This window comes from Pongo abelii, chromosome 8, assembly GCF_028885655.2.
Source record: "Pongo abelii isolate AG06213 chromosome 8, NHGRI_mPonAbe1-v2.0_pri, whole genome shotgun sequence".
Classification (NCBI taxonomy): Eukaryota; Metazoa; Chordata; class Mammalia; order Primates; family Hominidae; genus Pongo; species Pongo abelii.
In genome coordinates, this window is record NC_071993.2 from 127,348,305 (window position 1) to 127,370,214 (window position 21,910).

Genomic DNA, 21,910 nt, shown 5'->3' on the forward strand with positions numbered 1-21,910 from the left:
AGATCCCTTGTTGTATTAGTCTTTTCTTGTACTGCTATAAAGAAATACTTGAGACTGGACAATTTATAAAGAAAAGAGGTTTGCTCACAGTTTTGTAGGCTGTACAGGAAGCATGATTCTGCTATCTGCTAAGCTTCTAGGGAGGCCTCGGGAAACTTACAATCATGGTAGAAAGCAAAGGGGGCATGAACACCTCACACGGCTGGAGCAGGAGGAAGGGAGGAGAGATGCTACATGCTTTTAAATAACCAAATCTCATGATAACACACTCACTATCATGAGAACAGCACCAAGAGGATGGTGCTAAACCATTTGTGAGAACTCTGCCCCCAAGATCCAATCACCTCCCACCAGGCCCCACCCTCCAACACTGGGAATTACAATTAAACATGAAATTTGGTGGGGACACAGATCAAACCGTATAACCCATAGACCTGGATGTCTATGAACACCAAAAGTGAAGGGAAATCAAATTTAGACATTTCTCTTCCTTCTCTAAACTCTGATTCACTACTTGATCTTTCTTTCTCTTAGACACTTGGTCTGCCTGTGTTCTGGTTTCTAGTTAAGGGAAATGCCATGACTCCTTTCAAGATGCTTTGTCTCCCTTAAGAACCTCAATGTCCTTGGTAGAGCTTTAGTCTCTTTTATGCCCCACAGACACCATCAATGTTCCTAAATGTTAGCTCAAGGAGCAAGTAAAAAAATGTGTGAATGAACATTGCTCTGACCTTGTTTTGAAAACAGCCCATCTGATTTACATTAGTATTGCTCTCATATCCTATCTGACCTGAATAGAAATTATTTTATGCCTAATGCCTTTTTTAAACTAGTATTGAAATCTTGTACTTTTCTGGGAATTTTCTGGCCCTAAATTAAGTATAAGTGATGTGTAAATTTAGACTTTTTATGATTGCAAACAATTCTTAACACGTTCCTTTTTCTTTGAAACCAAATTTATAGAGTCTATGCTTCTTATTTTTGAATGATTAAGATCTTTATCAACATTTGGATCTTGTTTGAAGTTAGGAATATTATAGCTTAGCAGTTAAGAGAAAGGACTCTGAAATCAGACTTACTCTGTTTAGATGCCTATGCAGCCTCTTACTCTCTGTGCATTCTTGGAAATCTATTTAAACTCTTTCCAAGCTTTAATATCCTCATCTGTAAAATGAAATAATAGGAGGTATTTCATAGGGTGATTGTGAAAATTGACGCAAAGAATGGATGCAAAGTAGATGGCTAATATCTGTCACATAGTAAATATGCAATAAATATTAGCTATGATGATGATCATAATGATAAAACATATTAATATGTGTGTAGGAAAAAAAGTGCCATTGAATAGGAAACTTGTTCCTGAAAAGTTGTTCCCGGAGATTTCCGGCAATCTAATAAATGATTTCCATCCTCGTGTTGGCTTTATATCCCATCAGCTGAGGTGGGAATGTTTCTTAGAATTCCTTGCCATGTCTGGTTCTGGGTTAGAGTGGGTCATGAGAGGAATTTGCATATGATTTAGAAGCCGAGATAAAGTGGTGGCCATTGTGCACTGCAGGTCAGTGTAGAGGGCATCCGATGGCCTCTCACCTTGTTACTGGCTCACTTTATTGGCACAGGGCAGCAGATGAGCCCACACCTCCTGTAGCTCCCACCAGAGCTCCTCCACCAACTTCTCCAGGTCCTGGGGCAGGTACTTGTGCAACTCCATGGCAAGGGATGCCATCTCCTTTTGCTAGTGACTATATCATCAGGTTACTGTGGTGAGTGGCAGACACACATTCCAGTTCATGTTGTGGGTTCCAGTTTGTCCCTGTGTGATCTAGAGAGTGTCTGCAGTTTATGTCTTATCCTTGATTTCTCCCTGTCTTCATGTCCAGCTTTTCTTCCTGACTTCATTCCTGCCACCCCATAGTGACGTCAAATTTATCACCAGATGCAAAGTCAACAGCCTTTGTAGACTTTTTCACCTGCTCATGATAACACACTCACTATCATGAGAACAGCACCGAGAAGATGGTGCTAAACCATTCATGAGAACTCTGCCCCCATAATCCAATCACCTCCCACCAGGCCCCACCCTCCAACACTGGGAATTACAGTGGTGTTTTTTTTTTGTTTTTTGTTTTTCTTTTGTAGAGATGGGGTTTTGCCATGTTGCCCAGGCTGGTCTTGAACTCCTGGGCTCAAGCAATCCACCCACCTCAGCCTCGCACAGTGCCGGGATTACAGACATGAACTACTGCACCTGGGCTAATAGTAGTTAATCTTATATCTCAGTATTTAAGTTTTAGATATTCACAAGGGGAGTCTGACTCAGCTAGATGAGGAACAAATGTGACCCAAAGATGGATAAAGGGTCTCTGTATCTTTTGGAAAGTGTGTTTTCAGGTATACATGTGAGGTGGAAGAATGATTTTGCTGTCTTTTTTATTTGGAAGTTAAGTACGGCTAACAGAGGTGTGTTTAGATGCCAAGTTGACCAGGGGTGGACTGTGGTAGCTTTATTATTTGTCAGTTTTTCTAAACTAAACCTTTCAAGAAACAAGATAAAATTATTCAGCATTAAGCTGCAGCAGGTGACTTTGCAATTTAAATGAACAAATAAAATGAAACTTTGAAAAGAACATCACTAGTATTTTGCTGAGTCTACCATCTATTCCGTCTATTAGGAAAAGGAAAACTCTTAATTCTGATTAATAGGTACCCAGAAGATGAAATGAAACCTGGTCAGTTAAGTTTTGGCAAAGGAAATTGGTTTCAGTAGGTTGTGGATTGAACGGAGAATTGTTTCAGAAATCTTGGAAAACCGTGAAGCCAACCTGATTCCTTCTGGTTAGAAGGCTTAACTGAAAACAGTTTAATATCCAGCTATTGGAAGCAAAGTCAGGGCTGTGGCTGAAACTCAAGTCTAGCAATGACCATGGCACAGAATGGAAAAGGTGCAAAGGAAACTCCTCTCCTCCTTGGCTGGTTGGGCTTTCCTGGGTCCTCTAGGGAGGGGGTTCTAGGAGCCCTCCTGATCCTTCCCCTTGAGGGTGGAAAGTCAAAAGAAGGTGAAAGTATTCACTAGACATTTTTCCTCTCTACAGCATCTTCTATAGAGACAGCTTTATGAAGTCTTCCCTCTGGTAAGCCTCAGGGAAACTTGATCATAAATGCAACAATTCATGTGCAAAACAACTTGCTCTGGGGCCATTCGCCTGCCTTCTCCAGCTGTTGCTCATCTCGAAGGGCCTGTTTAGCAGGTACCATCTGCTGGCTCCCAATGCCTTTTTGTCATCTGTGCCCTAAGACTTTCACAGTCTCAAAGCCAGCCAGAAGTAGGTGTCACTTCTTTGTACTGAGGCCAGGAGACGGCTGGACTCCAGTAGTTCCCAATGATCAAAGCATTTCAATATATTTTGATTCGTAAAAGATCTCATGATGTTACTTTTCATCAAGCTGAATAGACCCAGATGATGAACATAGCATCGGTGTAGTTGTTTTCTATAATCTAAATTTGAAAAATGATCAAATGGTGAGCCCAGAAATACAATGGGGTAAGCTTAGTCTAAATGACATTCTTACCAACAAGTAATGTCTGGAAACCAACCAACTGAATATACAAACTGACCAGAAACTCCCCCACTGCCTTCTGTTTCATTCATTTAACAAACTTAAATAGTACTTCTCATGTATAGCTACCGTTCTACTTACCAAATACTCTTCCCTTTAATCCTCACAACAGCTCTATGGATTAAATAGTAACATGACAGCATTTTACAGATGAGAAAACTGAAATCCAGAGAGGTTAATAAACTTGCCTACGGTCATACACCTAGTAAGTAGTAAATCTGAATTTAAACCCAGGCTGTCTGATTCCAGAATTCATGTTTTATGGATGAGGAAAATCTTAACAAAAGAACATATCAAGAAAACAGAAAAATACTTCAAAAATAAGCTATTGCTTTGGGAGGAGTTCACTTCCATCCATTTCCTTTGCCAGCTGTGGTATCATCATCTGTGGTATTGATTATTAAATACTATTATTATGTTAGCCAGTATTGATTGAACCTCTACTATATTTCAAGAATTATGATGTTTTTCCATGCACTTGCTCACGTGACGACAGCTGAGGTGCTTATCATCTTTATCCCTCTTTCACAGATTGTAAAACTAAGCCTCAGGGAAAGATGATAATTTGCCCAAAGTTACACAGACTTCCCAAGAAGTATGAAGGGTCATGGCTGTAGCCCTTGCCATACACATAAACTCTGCATGGAATTGAAGAAAAAGTACAGTCCTAAACTTTCATACATATCTGAGACAAATGTTAGAAAGAGAAGGGCTATTGGTCCCTGCAAGAAGCACCAACTAGAATGGTGGCCTCATGACAGGAGCAAGCTCCATTCCCCTGAGCATCAGGCTCTGGACATTTACAGGGTCCGGGGTCTCCAATAGAGCATGGGTCTAAGGGGTGGGGGAGCCACCACCTCTGCACATCACCACCTGCATTCTTGGCTGAAGTGGTTGGCAGTGGCATCATCATTTATTTATTCATTAGTCCATTCATCGATTCATTTGAGATTTATGGAGCACCTGTCATAGAGCACCAGGCAAGGTATCAGGCATTGTCGGTACCTGCCTGTACATCTCTTTTGAGGATTGAATTAGATAATGCAGGTGTATTAGTCCATTACTGCATTGCTATAAAGAAATACCTGAGACTGGGTAATTTGTAAAGAAAAGAGGTTTAATTGACTCACAGTTCTGCAGGTTGTACAGAACGCATAGCAGCATCTGCTCAGCTTCTGGGAGGCCTCAGGAAACTTACAATCATGGGGAAGGTGAAGCAAGAACAGGCATGTCTCATGACAAAAGCAGAAGCAAGAGAGAGTGAGGGGGAAGGTACTACACACTTTTAAATGACCAGATCTCTCGACAATTCACTCACTATCATGAGGACACTACCAAAGGGGAAGGTGCTAGACCATTCATGAGAACTCCGTCCCCATGGTCCATCCACCTCCCAACATGCCCCACCTCCCACACTGGGTATTACATTTCAATATGAGATTTGGGCAGGGACACACATCTAAGCTATATCAGCAGTTAAAAGGCTTTATGTAGCACTTGGCCCATTGTAAGTGCTCAGAATATTTACTCATTAGAAGTGCCTGGAGGGAGTTTCCAAATTACACATGCTCTAGGTCCAAACAGTATTAAACACCAACTGGAACTTAAAGACCCGGTCACAACAATTCCTCCAGAGGCAGGTACTATGATCATCTCCCTTTCACAGGTAATTAAACAGAGGCATAAAGAGGTCAAGTAACGTTCCCAGTGTTACACAGCTTAAGGAAGGACACACTCCCATAGCTGATTGATGCAGGGCAGAGATACCCTTCTCAGCCTGGCCAATCCTGCAACTCCTGGGAGATGTGAAATTACATGGAGATTCACAAATAGATGAGGGTGATGAAGCTGAGTTACCCTGAAACTCTTAGAACTTAGTAGAGGTTCCTGAACCTTGGCTAAACCTTGGCTGCTGCCTTTCCTGGAGTTGCCTCAGGTTCTGTCCTTCCCAAGCCCTGGCTGCTCAGTCCCATCTTTGCATCCATAAGCTCCCTACTGTGCTTCTAGAAACTCTCCCCCTTTTGTTTCTCAAGTTAGCCAGAATCAGATCCTTTATTTGCAACCACAATAATCTTGATAAGTATACCTCTGTTGAATTAGAAATTTGGAGGGATGTTTTATGTTTGGAAAAGGCGGCTGGAATGGCTCTGCACCGTAGTTAAAAAACACTGACCAAAATGATTGAGAAACTCTACCTCGTGAATATTTAAAGACTCTTAACTGAAATACATCATCTCTGTATAAATAGAGTCCAACTAATTATTTGTAATGAAAATATGTTGGCCTCACTTACAAATGTTCTGCATCTGTACTTTGGTTGCAAGCAATGGACATAATTTCATTTACGTGACTCTGTCCTTCTTAGAAGGAATGCTCCTTGAGTCAACAGAATTTAGCCTGGCTGTGGGCTGACCATCACAGATCATAGTCCAATCACCACAAAGCAAAGCAGGCCTTAATAACACTTATTTAGAAATAAGATTTATTGGCTTCAGTAGGAGCTGCTACGGCAAAATAATGCTTTCAGGTTAAAAATAAAACCTGGGGTTCCAGGAGATAACTTAGTAATGTACTACATAGAATATATGCAGATAATTAAATGTGTAGCTTAGTAATGCATTGTGTGGGTAGATTTCTGTACCTTAATAAAATATAGCAGTGCTGGATTATATGGATGGTGTGTCAGAATCATTTATTCTTCAACATCCATTGCATTGCCCTTACTCCATCACATGCTTCCCAGCCTCCTGGCAGTTAGGTCATAAGTGGAAGTGATCGGTGTTTCTTCAGTGCTGGAGCACTTAAAAGCTGGTAGGTAGTCCTCCATCTCTTCTATACCCTGCCTTAGCCACCTGGAAGCCATGTGCTGAGATGGCAATGTCATATGATAGAATAGTCTGGATTGCTGAGCCACTACAGAAAAAAGAATCAGCAGTCCATGAAAGACTTTGCAGAAGCAAATTGCAAATCTTTAGGTGTCAAGCCATTGAGAATTTGGAGAACATTGAAAAATGTTTATTATTTGGACCACTGCCTGTTATCCTGAATAATATGGTAGACAATCCCATTTTCTAGGTGTCTAAACCTTGGTACTATTGATATTTTAGGACAAATAATTCTTTGTTGAGGGGAGATATCTGTCCTGTGCATTGTTGGATTTAGCAACATTTCTGGCTTCTAACCATTAGATGCCAATAATGTACCCCCTCCCCAACCAGTTGTCATAACCAAAAATGTTTCCAGACATTGTCACATGTCTCTCGAGGAAAAATTACCCCTAATTAAGAATCACTGCTCCAGATAATGAGTGAGTTTTGTATTTATTGTATTGTTTCTACTATCTCCTTCACTGTGCTGGGTAAGAGATTAATATTACTGAGGCAGGAGGATAGGGTCTCGCAGCAGGGAACATAAGGCTGATTGATGCTGACTTCCTAGAACTAAATCAAATGGAACCACTTCAGCTATGACAGAAAATATCCCTCCATTTACATAGGGCATACACCAAGTAAATAACTTTGTAACTTTACTTCACCCCCTTCATTTACATAAGGCGTACACCAAGTAACCATTGGAAACCTCTAGATGGTATTTGAACCCCAGAATATTCTGTAACAGGGCTCTTGAGCCTCCATGCTCGGGCCCATTCCCACCCTGTGGAGTGTACTTCATTTTCAATAAATCTCTGCTTTTGTAGCTTCACTCTTTTCTTGCTTCGTTTGTGCATTTTGCCCAATTCTTTGTTCAAGATGCCAAGAACCTGGACACCCTTCACCAGTAACATTATATCCTACTCCATGGGCATACCACAGAGAACACTAGATTCAGTCAAGAGACCTAGATGTAAAATTAAGAGCTTGGGCAAATCACAAACCTGTTGCTGGGTCCTTTGGTTACATGTGTAAACCAAAAACCAAAATTCTAAGTCCCGCAACTGACTGTATGGACCCTCTTCTCGGTCAAGGGGATCCAACTAAACCTGAAAAACTAGTTCAAACCATGACAGGAATGGGAGGGGGTCAGATATGCCTCATTATACCTTCCCCTTGGAGTTCTGGCCAAAGATAGCAGGGTCCTGAAAGAAACCAAAGTATTTTACCCCAAACTATATTCCTTTGATATATTTTGAAATGGCCCTGCAAAGCTGTCTCTTGTGGGGGAAGTTCTTTTTCTATAGAGAATCTTATGGCCTTTCCAGGTCTTTTTCTGATCCTGAAGAGTTTGGCTGAGAATCTAGCACCTTTTAAGGGTCTGAACAGGAAACATTTGTCATCTACTGCCTCTCGGTGTGGCCACCTAGGAGGCTTCATCTGTGTAATAAGAATCTTGGTTTTCATAACCCCTTAGCTTAACCCAGACACTCCTTGCTATTGATTCCAAGTATTTAGATAATAACTTTTTCAACCTATTGCCAATCAGAAAATCTTTGAATCTACCTATGACCTGTAGGACCCCTGCTTCGAGTTGTCTGGCTTTCCAGGCCAAACCAATGTATGCCTCACATGTATTGACTGATGTCTTACATCTCCCTAGAACCTATAAAACCAAGCTGTAACCCAACCACCTTGGGCACATATTCTCAGGATATCCTGAGGCTGTGTCACAGGTCATGGTCCATAACTTTGGCAAAATAAACTTCAAAATGGATTAAAACCTGTCTCAGATACTTTTTGGTTTACACAAGCAACAGAAACTAATGGATTAACTAAAGCAAGAAAATGATTTTTTAGGAGAACAGGAATATTATGGAAAAATGGGGGATTTGAGCAATCAGGCAGGCTACTCCAGGGCTCTCAGCAGTAGATACTGTGGGCTGTTTCTTGGTTCCAACTGCTTTCTGCCTCAGCATTCTCTGCTTGGTTCAAATTTCTGGGAGACAGAGTCTGATTGGTTTTTCTTAGTCACGATCCTCTCTTTTAGCTTAGGGATGTGGTGGTGGCAGGGGTGATGGTACAGGAGGCAGCAGCAGCAGCTGAGTCTTATGATTAACAGCGTTACTAAAATCAAATGGATGTGGGAGGAGAACTTTCCTAAGGGAAAAGGAGACATCAGTATTAGGGGAGGGGACGGGAGGCTGGGCAAGCAGAAAGACCAGATGTCTATTACGGGGCCTTAGTTCCCATAACTTTAAGATGGGGATCATAATATCTGCCCTGCTTTATTCACTGTATTTTGAGAATCAAATGAGTTGAATGTAAAAGCCATAAGTATAAAAAAGGAACCTTGAGATGTCGAATGAGTTTGACTCTGGGACTTGTGATATACAAGGCTGCTGCCATGCAATGATAAGGCAGGCTTCTGGGACACGTGAGAACTCTCATTCCAGTAGGTGGTTAGCCAGGAGCTGATGATTTTGGATGGAGTTTTGTGGGACTTTTGGCTCTTTGAGACATCTCCAGAAGTAGCAAAGAGCATGATAAACTTGTATCTGTCCTTTCCCTTTTCAGGACCCCAACATCAGATCAGAGGTTGTAGGTTGTAGGGAGGTCAGGCCATGCAAAGCAATTCTGTTGCCTCTTCTGTTTAGAAAATCACTATTTCACCCTATCCTGCTTCCTTCCCTCCTATGGAGTAGAGTATATAAATGTTGTTATAGCAAAATAAGAGATTCTTAAGAAACACGTAATTCGGTCCTTTTTCCTTTTTTAAACAGGAAAAAAAAGTGTCAATAGAGGGAAGCTAATTTAAACCCAACCCCAAATCCAGAAAGCTATTGGAACTAGATGAATTCACAAGAACCTGAATTCAGGGATCAGGGTGTGGGATTGGAAGGTCATAGCCTCTGCAGAGTCTGATTTTAGGGTCAATGCAGAGCAGAGATTGTTTACCTGAAATCTATTTAACTCAAGACTTATAGTGAGTTCTACTATTTCTTGACAATGACATAATTAAATAAATCAAAGTTTCCGTCATTGTCTTCAAGGTAAGAGAGGGATAAATCAAGCTAGCATCAGCTTTTCCCAAATCCTAAATGTATTTACCTTCATTTGGAATGACCACTTTGATTCAATTGTGCTCTGTCACTCATCAGTAATTCCATCAGTGCAATTTCATGTACATAAATCTTGAGCTCTGGGGAGGATGTGCTTTGTAAATCCACTTAGCTGTAAAGACAGAACATTATAGTGAAAATGCATTGAAGGAAAAGTGGCAGACACCACACTATGGGTTTTTGATTAATTTAATGTGGAGGCAAAGAACAAATGTTAAAAGAAATTGTGTTCTTAATGCATTAGGGTCTGGGCGTCTCTGAGAACCAGGACTGGAAGATACACCCTCAAGCCTTCAATTCCTCAGACGCAGGCAGGAAGCTTGTTGAGAGAGAGAGAGAGAAAAATGTGTCTAGGGAAAGATGAGAGAGCTGATAGTGTTATTTCATGGTTTATATCATTCATTTTACACCTGGGTGACTGGACGCATTCAGTTGATCATTGAATGAATGCCTGTGGAGAGCCAACTGTGAGCTAGGTGGTGGGAAGCAAAAATAGGATATCTGCCCTGAGGACCGTACAGTTTAGTGGTACAGATCAATACTCACCAAAAAACCACACAGTGAATGCAATACTGTCATTGCAACAAGGGTTGTGAAAAGATAAACACATAAAGCTGTTGGAAATTATAATGGGGGAATTGACTCATTGAGGAGGTCAAGGGTGGTTTCCGTAAGGAAGAGAGGATTGAACTGAAATTCAACGGGAGAGTAGGAAGTAACTAGGAGAAGGGATTTGGAGGTGGGGGTGGAGAGGGAGGCTGTGTTTCTGGGTTTCAGAGGGCTGGTGAGATGGAGCCCAGAGGCTGGCAGGGTCAGACCATGCAGAGCCCTGTAGGCCAAGCCTTTAATACCCTCCTATTAGAGGATATGAAGCAGAAATGATGTGATGAGATTTTCACTTTTGAAAAGGTCACTTTGACATAAGATCCACAGCAATGACTTTGACATGGTAAGAGCCACACAAGAGCGGGTAGGAGGGGTCAGACTGAGTAGAGCATCAAGTGTCCTGGTAGACAAGAAGGAATCCAGGAACAAGGCCATCCCAACCTGGGTTGAGCAGCCAAACACTAGAAAGAGCAAGACGGGAAGTGAACCTACTTCTGAGGCAGTGGCTAGTCCAGCCATGGACTTCCTATGTGCAGCTGCCCAGGAAGTAACCACAGATTAGACTAGGGGAATAGCTTCACCTGGTGGGAAAGAAGATTAAGAAAGTAGTGCTGGTTTTTAATTCTCCCTATTTTAATTCTTGTCTCAGAGAAGCCATAGCCTGCCCCTCCTACAGTTCTCTTCTGATAAACTCTGTTTCTATTGTGGATCTAACTCTCTTATTTTATTGTAGAAAATGCCAAAAAATGTTAGCCATTGTTACAGAGTGTTTCAGGAGTTCAGAAGAGTAATTGTCTCATCCCTACGGGGAGCAGATAACTCTTGTTGAATGAAATTAGGGTGCCTTTTGAGCTGAGTATTGAGAGATGCTCCAATAGAGAAGTCAAGAAGTGCCCAGGAGACCACCAGGAGAAGGCAGGACATCCACAATTTAAAGAGGAAGCAGTCTGAGCAAACATTTAAAGGGAAATGACATTGTCTTTGAAATGGATGGTGGTCAGACATGGGATTGAGAGGCAGGAGGGTTTTACCTAAGAACATAGACTGTGCGCCCAGACTGCCTCAATGAAAATCTCAGCCCTGGCACTCCCTAGCTTTGTGACCTCAGGCAAATTCCTTTAGTGTTCTGTGGCTCAGTTTCTTTACCTTTAAAATAGAAGTAAGATCAGATTATCTACTTTATAAGGTCGTGATGAACACTAAATTTAGCACATGGTAAGTACCATGAAAATTTGCAGTATTATTATAGCAGTTGGAAGTCATGTTATAAACACAAATGGAGGCTGTAGCATGAAGAGGTCAAAAGCCAGGCTGCAGAGTTGGCAAATATTGGGGATTTTCCAGATAGTATTCTGTTTTTGATAACTAATTTCATTCAAGTCCTGTTAGAGATATGCTCTTAATGACTTGAATCCTTTTAAATTTACTGAGACTTGTTTTGTGACTGAGGATGTTAGAAAATGCTCCATGTGTATTTGAGAAGAATGTGTATTCTGTCATTGTTGGGTTGAGTGTTCTATAAATGTCAATAAGGTTAAGTTGGCTGATAATGTTGTTCAGACCTTCTATACCCTTATTGACTTTTTGTCTACTTGTTTAATCAGTTGTTGAGAGGGGTGTATTAAAATCTCTGACTGTAATTGTAGACGTGTAATTTCACCTTGCAGTTCTATTGGTTTTTGTTTCCTGTATTTTGGATCTCTGTTATTAGGGCATACATATTTAAGGTTGTTATATCTTCTTGTTGAATTGATACCTTGATCATTACAAAATGACTTTCTTTACCTCTGATAATATTTTTCTGCTTTAACATCTATTTTGTTTTTGTTCTACTTGTTACTTAGTAGTAATGCCACTCCAGCTTTTGCCTAGTGTCAGCATGATATATCTTTTTCCATCTTTTTACTTTTAACCTTTTGGTATCTGAATATTTAAAGCATGTTTCTTATACACAGCATATAGTTGGGTCTTACTTTTTAAAACTCCAGTGTAATAACCTGTACCTTTTGATTTGAGCATTTAGGTTATTTACATTTAATGTAATTATTCATATGATTGCATTTAAATTTGTCATTTTGCAGTCCTTTTTCTATTTGCTCCAATTCTTCACTGTTCCTTTTATTCTTCTTTTCTTGCCTTCTTTTGGATTAATTGAATACCTTTTACTATTTTATTTTCTCTGTTCCTTATGATCCGTAATTCTTTATTTTGTTTTCTTGGTGTTTGCTTTAAGGTTTATGGTATACATTTTAACTTATCATAATGTATATTCAAGTGATATTATGTCACTTTACATATAGTGTAGAAGCTTGGCAGTAGTTCATTTCCACTTCTCCTTTTCTAATCTTTGTGTTACTGTCATATATTTTAGTTTTACATATGTTATAAACCCCATGGTACATTATTATTTTTGTTTTGACCATCAATAATCTCTTAAGAAATTTAAACAATAAGAAAAAAACTCTCTATACCCAGGATGTTACTTTTTTGGTGCTCTTCATCCTTTTGTATAGATTTATATTTCCAACTGGTATAATTTTCTTTCTTCCTGAAGGACTTCCTATAACATTTCTTGTAGTACGGCTTTGCTGATTATGAATTTTTTTTCTACTTTTGTATGTCTTTAAAAAAATATTTCACCTCTGCTTTTGAAAGATTTTTTTTTTGCCAGTTGACATTTTTTTAGTACCTTAGAGATGTTCCCCTACTGTCTATTTAGGTGAATTTTTTTAAGCAAGAAATCTGTAATTTTTAGTTTTGATCCTCTATATTTAAAACACCTTTTTTTTTCCTTTGGCTGCTTTTAAAATTTTATCTTTCTCACTGGTTTTGAGCAATTGGATTATGATATATATTGGTGTAGTTTTCTTCATTTTCTTTGTGCTTGAAATTTGTTTAGATTTTTGGACCTGTGGGTTACAGTTTCCATCAAATTTGAAAAACGTTAGCCATTACTTCTTCAAATACTTTTTATGTTTCCCCTTCTCTCTCCTCTCTTTTGTGATCTCCAGTTACACATTTGTTAAGCCATCTGAATTCTTCCCACGGTTCACTGATGCTCTGTTAATTTTCAAGATTCTGTTCTCTTTGTGTTTCATTTTGGATGTTTTCTCCTATGATATTTTTGAGTTCATTAATATTTTTTGTTACACTTAATATGCTATTAAGCCTTTCCATAAACTTTTTAATCTCTGACAATGTGATTTTTTTTAGAGATGGAGTCTTGCCATGTTGCCCAGCCTGGCCTCAAACTCATGGGCTCAAGCAATCTTCGCACCTTGGCCTCCTGAGTACCTGAGATTATAGGCACATGCCACCATGCCTGGCTTCTATAAATTTTATTGAGCTTTGTACCATGACAGAGTTATGTAACTTGGAAACAGTTTGATTCTTTTGGATCTTACTCTTGAAATATTTTTAGGTGAGAGCAGAACCATGCTCAGTCTAGGGCTAATTATTTCGTACTACCTTAGTAAGTCATTTTGTGTGCTTTGCCAGTGTTCCATGATTCTTGGGGTTTTGTGGTCTGACTGGGAGAGACAGATATATCCTCAGTTCTATATAAACATTACTCACTATTACCTTTTATCTTCTCAGGTGGTACTTCCCCTAGCCTCAGGAAGTTTCTGCAAACACATTTGCTGACCAGTATTCAGCTGCATATATGAAGTGACCACTCTAAAAATCTCTAGAGTTCTCTCTCTGTGGAGCTCTTTCCTCTCAGTACTCATCCCAGTGAACTCTGGCTGCCTTGGTTTCTCTGGACTCCCAGCTCTGTCTGCTCAATTCAGGTAGTCTGCCAGGCTCTGTCTAGTATCTACAACTGGTATTGTAGCCTGGAAACTCACTTAAGGCAGTAAACTGGACCAATTGCAGGACTTATCCTGTTTGTTTCTTGTCTCTCAGAGATCACTGTTCTTCATTGCCCATTCTTTGAAAACCTTTATTTCCTACATTATATTCATATTTGGTTGACTTAGGTGGGAGGATAAACCCTCTTATTCCATATTGGCCAGAAGTATAAGTTTCAGACTGCAAAGTTTAAATCCCATTGTTTAGGCAATGCAGAAACATTAAACCAGGGGAATGGTGATCAGTTCTGGCTGTCCAGAAGGCAACTCTAGTAGTGTTCAGCAGAGGAGAAAAGAGATTGGAGAGAGGGAGGCTCATGCAAAGCCATAACATGAGGCAATGAGGACCTGGAAAAGGCATGAATTTGAGAAACTCTGAAGTCTGGGTATAGAAAGTGTCCTGAAATAAAATGCAAAGGTCCAAGTTTGTACAATAGAAACATGATGTAAAGTGCCATTGGCCTTCCATATCCATGGGTTCTGAATCCATGGATTCAGTCAACCAAAGATTGACAGATACGAAGACAGAAAAAGATGCTTGCATCGACACTGAACATATACAGACTTTTTTCTTGTCATTATTCCCTAAACAATAAAGTATAACAACTATATACATAGCATTTAAGAATGTATTAGGTATTATAAGTAACCTAGAGATGATCTGAAGTATACAAAAGGATGTGTGTATATCATATGCAAATATTACACCATTTTTTATATAAGGGACTTGAGCATCTGAGGACTTTGTTATTTGCGGTGGATTGGGGGCGGGAGGTTCGGGCTGGAACCAATCCCCATGAATACCAAAGGATGACTATAATGTGTTATAAATCTGTAGCATTTTGTGTGTCCCTGCCAATACAAATTGAAGGCTGTGTTAAGGCAAAAATTGTTGTTTCCCATAATGCCTTCCAAACACTAGATGCCAAACACCCTGAGAACTGGGGAGTGTGGGACTCATCAGAGACACCCTGAAAGGTCCTGCAGAGTCTGAGGCTTGAAATCTGTGGACTTAGATAACCTTAAGGACTTCCAAATGACTGTTCTTGTTTGGACAACATTTGAGCATAGTTCCTATGTGAAATCACGATGTTTTATTCATGTGCACTTGGAAACTTTGTGAATAGCAGAGAATATTTTAGAATTCTAGAAAGCAAATCTCCACATGTGTTTATCACAGAGCTTTTGAGTTTTCAAGTCATTTTGGAATGAGAAATTTTTTCTTCTAAACCACAAAATCTAAATGCAACTGGGATCTTTACATTTGAACGTTGTATTTCCTCCAAGTTACTGGTATGCCTAATGCTAAAATAATATATTTAGGATAATAAAGTAAAGTAGAGAATAAAAAAGCACAAGGCACAGTCAAATAAAATCAGTCTTGAGAAAATGTACCATTACCACTTTGAAGGAGTTAAGCTTAAATGGAATCTCTTTAAACTTAGTATGGGAATGCTTGTTCAAGGAACAAAGATCAGAGAATATTAACAAGTTTGTGTCATAGAAAGGCTATTAGAAACCTCTGAGCCCTGGGAGAGCAGTTCTAGTTCTAAAAATACTCTTTCTGTGATGAGAAATGACAGTGGGAATGGTGAGAGTTAGCACCTATGGCTGTGTGCTGGCTTCCTCTCAGGGTGGAAGGCTGGGGCCAAAATTATGCCTGCACTTCGAATTCCTTTAGGCTTCAGAATGACTGGCAGACCATCTCCCAAGATTCTTACTGATAATCCCATAAGGAGATCTCAAGGGAAATATAAACCTATTTACATGAAAACCCTTTCCAAAGCGAATGTTGATCAACAGCAAAAAGTGACCTTTCTTACTGCCTAAATTCAGGAAAAATGACCTGTTATTTCTCAAGCACTTGGGTACAATACAGTTACTGGGTAACTAATTTTATTATGGAGAAGTGGGTGAACAAGGTGGCAGGAAAAAGGAGGAAGAATAGAGAACTTGGGTAAAACAGTGAGATGAAACTCTTATCACCTATGTGGTGTCTTTTGATGCTAGTGTGACAAATTGGCTCCCCCATTTTCTATATTGGAATATTAACTCCCCTTCCCATCTCTGTTGATGCTTTTGGAAACACATGTTTGAAGGCTGCATGACAGCTCATGATGGTTACAGCTCTGTCTGTTTGAAAGGTCTTTCTCGTTTTTTAGGGACCCTGTCCTATCCCTTACAGCCCTGTTAGGGTGAGCCAGAATCCCTTATCCCCAGCCCTGCCAGAGGGAATGGTATGTGACCCAGGCTGGCAATTAGGAATTGCTTTCCTCATGCAAAGAATGAGAGATGAAGGATGGGCACAGGGCCCAGATAGGACCACTGGGCTTTTCCCTGGGATGGATGTATAGACACTGGGCAGAGAGTTCTACTTTGCACTAATGGTAACTAAGTCAAGTTGCTGGCTACAGAGATGAGGGGAAGGAGGATGCCACAAGGGAAATGTGGGCAGCAGAATCAGAGCCTGTCTTTGTAATTTTGTTAAATACCCAAATGAGGCCTATTTCATGACAGATGGAAGATTTTAGAGATTGATGAATTTTTCCAACAGCTTCATAATTGCAGTCACTTACGTTTGATATGAGTATGGCTTCTATCACATGGATATTAGCTATCATTCAATTCCTTTCCAGGCCTCCTGTCAAAATAACAAATGACCTGTATCAGAAAAGTGCCAGCTGGCAGAGACCATCAACCCAGGATTTCATGACCACCAGAAACGGTAGTTGCAGGGGGGACCTGCTGCTGTTTCTTTCTTCCTCAGGATTTGGGTTTTCCTGCAGGAAAGTATCCCCTAACTATGTACATGGATAGTTCTAATAAGAAGCAATCTTCTTAAGCACTTGGCAAAGTTGAATGAGTATTGGCTACCCTTCCTGTTGTAGACTGTTCTTTATAAATTGCGTTAGCTGGGAAGAAAATAGAAATCTCCAATTTATCAGTGGCTGGAGTTGAAATCATCCTATAAATGCAAGATTGGCGAAATCTATTACAGAGCAGAGCAATGAGAGAGATTGTTTACAGTTTGGTGTCAGTTTTGAGTTTGTGTAGGGATGTGGTGACCATGGGCCAAAGTTTTCGATACTGCAGTAAAAGAGAACCTGTTAGGGATCACCGGAAAGACTGTGTGTTACTGGAGGAAAGACGTGGATTCATTCTCTCCCCATGCTCATCAGAGACTAGAAACTTTGCTCTGTTCTCCAGGAATCTCCCTTTTCTTGGTTGATTAAGCACTCCTGTGGGAAGTGTCTGAGGCTACGACCAGTCCATTGTCTACAAATAGTTATTATGGATGAGAAAGGTGGATTCTTCTCTTATATGTGTGCAGACACATACTTATACACACATTGGAGTAATTTTCTCAGTGCATAGCAGCATGGGGATGAATCAGAGAACTTAGAAGATGTCATAGAAAGCATTTAATAGAGAGCTTAGCCATTGTTATGTGGAAACAGCCAGATAGTAATTACTTTAGGGCTTTCAGGCTGTACTGACTATTGCAACTATTCAACTTTGTGTTGTAGTGTAAAAGCAGTTATACACAATACATAAATATCTGGATGTGGCTGTGTTCCAGTAAAACTTTATTCACAAAAACAGGTGGCAACTGGGTTTAGCCCTTGGGCCCCAGTTTTCCGACCGCTGGTCTAGTCCTAGGCCCTTGGTGAGGAAATTGAAAGCCAAAATGATCTACCAGGCCCTGTAGGTAATAACTAACAGAGCTAAATCCAGATCTCAGACCCCTGAATCCCAATCAATTTCATTTCCACTGCCTCATGCTCCGCTGTTTTTTGCTCTTGAAGCCAAGTGGGAGAGTTATCTAGTCCTCCTCTCTCTGAAGGGCTACACATAGGCACTAGTGGTAAATTCTGTATAACAGGGCTCCTCTACTTAGGTTTGGTACCACCATCCTGGGTGCACAAGGCTGTGTTTCCATGTGTGTGCCACGTGTTGGAAGCAGGGCAATGTCAGGTGCCAGCATAGGCTTTAAGGGAGACCCAAGTCCCAGAAGGTCAGTTCTAACATCAGCATTTGTTAGCAACTGAGAACAAGTGCTCCAAAACACATCTTGTATCTGCTTATCTGAGTCAACCTCAGAAATCCCACAGTCAATTTTGAAGATACTTCTGCAAATTCTTGGAGAAAGATAATTCTTTACCTTCTAATGGAATGAGGTATGTTCAGGGCATTTTTCTGTGCCTTACTGCCCTCTTCCTGTCTAATATACCTCATTGCCATCCCTAAAACCTCATTATTCAGTTATTTACCCTTTTTAGATAGTCAGACTCACTTATCTCTACACCTTTAATCTTTATTTACTTGCTTGTAGCATCAATTATTTTAATCTTATCTCATGAATCACAGCTCCCCTGATTTTGAATTACTAGCTTAACTTTGCACTGAATATTCTGATTCACCTTTATTCCAGAGGTGAAATTTAAGCTGTAAATAGCTACAGGAAAATGTGTAAGAGCTAAAATCCTTTTTTGTTCGTATGTTGAAACTTTGCCTTATGAAATACTAAAAATATTTTATGAATTTAAGTATTGAAGATAAAATTGTGTCCCAAAACTCATTTGGCCCGTTTGCTGTCTCTCTCAGCATAAGCTAAACAGGATTGAAACGTCATTAAATCCAATTCAGCTGCTAATTTGTTAGTTATTGTTTGGTCATAGAGAACAGAAATACAGCCAAACTAACTTAAGCAAAACACAAAATGAAATTTATTGGAAGAAAACTGGACACAGGCCACAGAAGGCTATGTGGGTATCTATAGGAACTCAAACTAGGAACTGGCATGTCAGGGCCAAATTACCTTCCATGTCTCTCTGGGGCTTGGCCTCTTATCTCCTCTCATCTTTGCAGTTTCCAAAGAAACCGCACACAGCCTCGTCTAGCGTTCAGGACTCACAACTCCAAGTCTCCTCCTCTGAACCTTTTACCAGTACTTGTTAAACTAGACCTGTGAGACCTCTGGGCTCTGCAGGGGTGCCACAGGGCATCCCCAAATACTCAAGAATTTATCTAAACCAGCAAAGATGTAGACCATCTGGAGAATCCCTTTCTCTCTTATCTTGGCTTTGTCAGTTAGGTTTCTGTGTAAGAGAGGCATTTGGAAAAGAGGTTCTGCTGTCTATTTTGTGCTTCCATGGAATTGGTATTGAGAAGGATTGATTAAAACAACAAAACAGTAAAAACTCTAAGTTGTGGGATGATATTTTGGATAATTGTACTTTATCTGGTGGCAAATGAGTGAGTTGTCTTCTTTACCTTTAGAATGGGTTTCCTTTTAGTTCTTGGGACAAAAGAGTCCATTGGCTTTCTGGCTCTCTAAATCTAGGACAAGATGTGACTAAAGCAGGGATTGGCAAACTATGGTCCTCAGTCTAAATCCTGTTTTAATTGCCTGTTTTGTCAATAAAGTTTTATTGGAAAACAGCCATGCCCATTGATTTACATATTGTCTATGGCTACTTTTACATGACAATAGGAAAGTTGAGTAGTTGTCACAAGGACCATATAGCTCACAAGCTTAACATACTTACTATCTGGCCCTTTTCAGAAACTTTATCCCTGGACTAAAGAGATAAGACAAGAACAAATTTTACCTCAGTGGGTCACAGAGTGATGCCTCGGATGGCTCTGGAGTCAAAAGACAAGTGGTGGAAGAGTCTACAATGAGGAAATCATTTAGAGACCCAAGATCTCAATCTCGTAGTGGAATCTGGCCATGGACTTGTTTCAAAGAATATTAATAAACTAGGCTCCACCCAAGTGATTTGCTATATCAAATGTTTTCAGTCTGCGCTGCAGTTCAAATAGTTTGACAAGAAATAAATAAGCTACTGGGGAGTGTGAATGATGACCAGGATCTGGGTGTAGCTTATTGTGACATTGTAAACTGTGGACTAAACAATTTCTTCCGTTAAACGTCACTCGAACTGTTGAGCAGTTCTAAGTTAAAATCTGACAAAAACTAATAAGAAAATATGTGCTTGACAAATAATGAAAATACAACCTATAGGCAGAAAACTGCATGATTCAGAAAAGGATTTTGATATTTTTGTGTTAATTCCAGGATAAAGGAACAAGGCCCACCTGAGGCTTGCAGGAAGAGCCTAACTTGGTTTCCATGACAAAGTATAGCCACTGCTGTTTTACATTGCTCCTTAGGAGATGCTGCCAAAGAAAGTGGAGTATCCAAGGGAAGATGTTATATTGGTCACCTCTTCCTTCTGGCACCTGGTTAGCACTCCCATTCCCTTTTTCCCCTTACCCAATTTTCATCTCTATGCCTTCATTTTAATTTGATCGGCCTCACATCTTATTAACTGTTTTTCCAAATGTCCCTGGAGTGGTTTACCTTTTAAAGTGTCGTCGTTAAAGAAAACCAAGCAACTTTAACACTCGAAGAAAAATATTAGCTTTTATGACTGATATGGTGACCTGGTGGGAGGTCATTGTATCATGAGGGCAGGTCTTTCCCGTGCTATTCTCATAACAGTGAATAAGTCTCACAAGATCTGATGGTTTTATAAAGGGGAGTTCTGCTGCATACACTCTCTCTTGCCTGCTGCCATGCAAGATGTGACTTAGCTCCTCCTTTGCCTTCCTGCATGATTGTGAGGCCTCCCCAGCCATGTGGAACTGTGAGTCGAATAAACCTCTTTCCTTTATAAATTACCTAGTCTCAGGTATGTCTTTATTAGCAGCATGAGAACAGACTAATACAAAACTCATAGTAATGTCAATGATAGTGATATTAGTTATAACCTGGTAGCCATCATCTGCTGAACATCTCTGATGAGTAAAGCATTTGAAATACTTTATCTCACTTGATCATCATATCAGCCCTGGGAAGTAAACACAGTTATAATTACTATTTTACTAATGAGGAAATTCAGGCTTAGGGAGATTATATAACTTACAATAATTTATGTATTCCACAAATATATATTGGCTGACTGCATGTTCCTAGTATAGTGCTGGGTCTACCACCGTGAACACTTAGCCATGAAGTATGGAGTCTGTACCCCCCTAATGTAGACAGATAATATACAAACAACAATAAAAACACATGATTCCAAAGGGGAATAAGTGTTCAGGAGGAAAAGGACAGGGTGCTGTGAAGAACAGTAAGAGGCTACAATTAATACATGGCTGTCTGGCCCCAAGTTTGTCTAAACTCAAGCCTGTCTCTGAGGACTATGTTCTTAATTGACCTTTTTGTTCTTCCTCTATGATACAGCACAGCCTAGAGCTGGATAGATGGGACTTTGAGATCCCTGGGCCTGTCCAATATATCTTAGAGCTGAATTTCTCAATTGTCTACTTTCATCTTGGTCTTCTTTGGGTATGGAGACCCTATAGTCTTTCCCAGAAGCCTTTTCTACTATTTTTTTCTTTCTCCTTTTTTTTTTTAACATATGGGCAAGTCCCTTCCTTCCTGTATTCTTCCCTTGTTCCCTCCTGCCTTTCTTCCCTCCTTTCCTTCCATCATCTGTGTATATTACTTTATTTCTACCAAAAATATAATGTATTCAACAAATATTTATCTTTAATAAATTTATTAAATATTGAATACATTTAATATTTATTTAAATATTATTTATTATTAAATGAATAAACCAAAAACCAAACCAAGACAACTACCATGAATCACCTTCCAGTGGCTTCTGGGTGATCTCAGAGTAACACCAAGTCCTTAATGTGGCCTCTCCTGGTGTCCATTGTGGCCTATTATTAAATATTCAATAAAATTAATATTTATTTAATATTAAAATTAATATTTATTAAGTATTAAATATTTAATAAACTTATTAAATATTAAATATAAAGA

At 39.7% G+C, this 21,910-nt stretch overlaps 1 long non-coding RNA gene across 1 annotated transcript in view; it reads left to right on the forward strand.

The window, feature by feature from the left end:
• LOC134762018 (uncharacterized) overlaps positions 1-19,843 on the forward strand; it is a 59,166-nt gene extending 39,323 nt beyond the window's left edge. The window contains exons 3-4 of the long non-coding RNA XR_010141455.1: positions 16,704-16,792; positions 19,634-19,843. This is a non-coding gene — a long non-coding RNA (uncharacterized LOC134762018). The remainder of the gene's footprint in view (positions 1-16,703; positions 16,793-19,633) is intronic.
• The last annotated feature ends 2,067 nt before the right edge of the window (positions 19,844-21,910 follow it).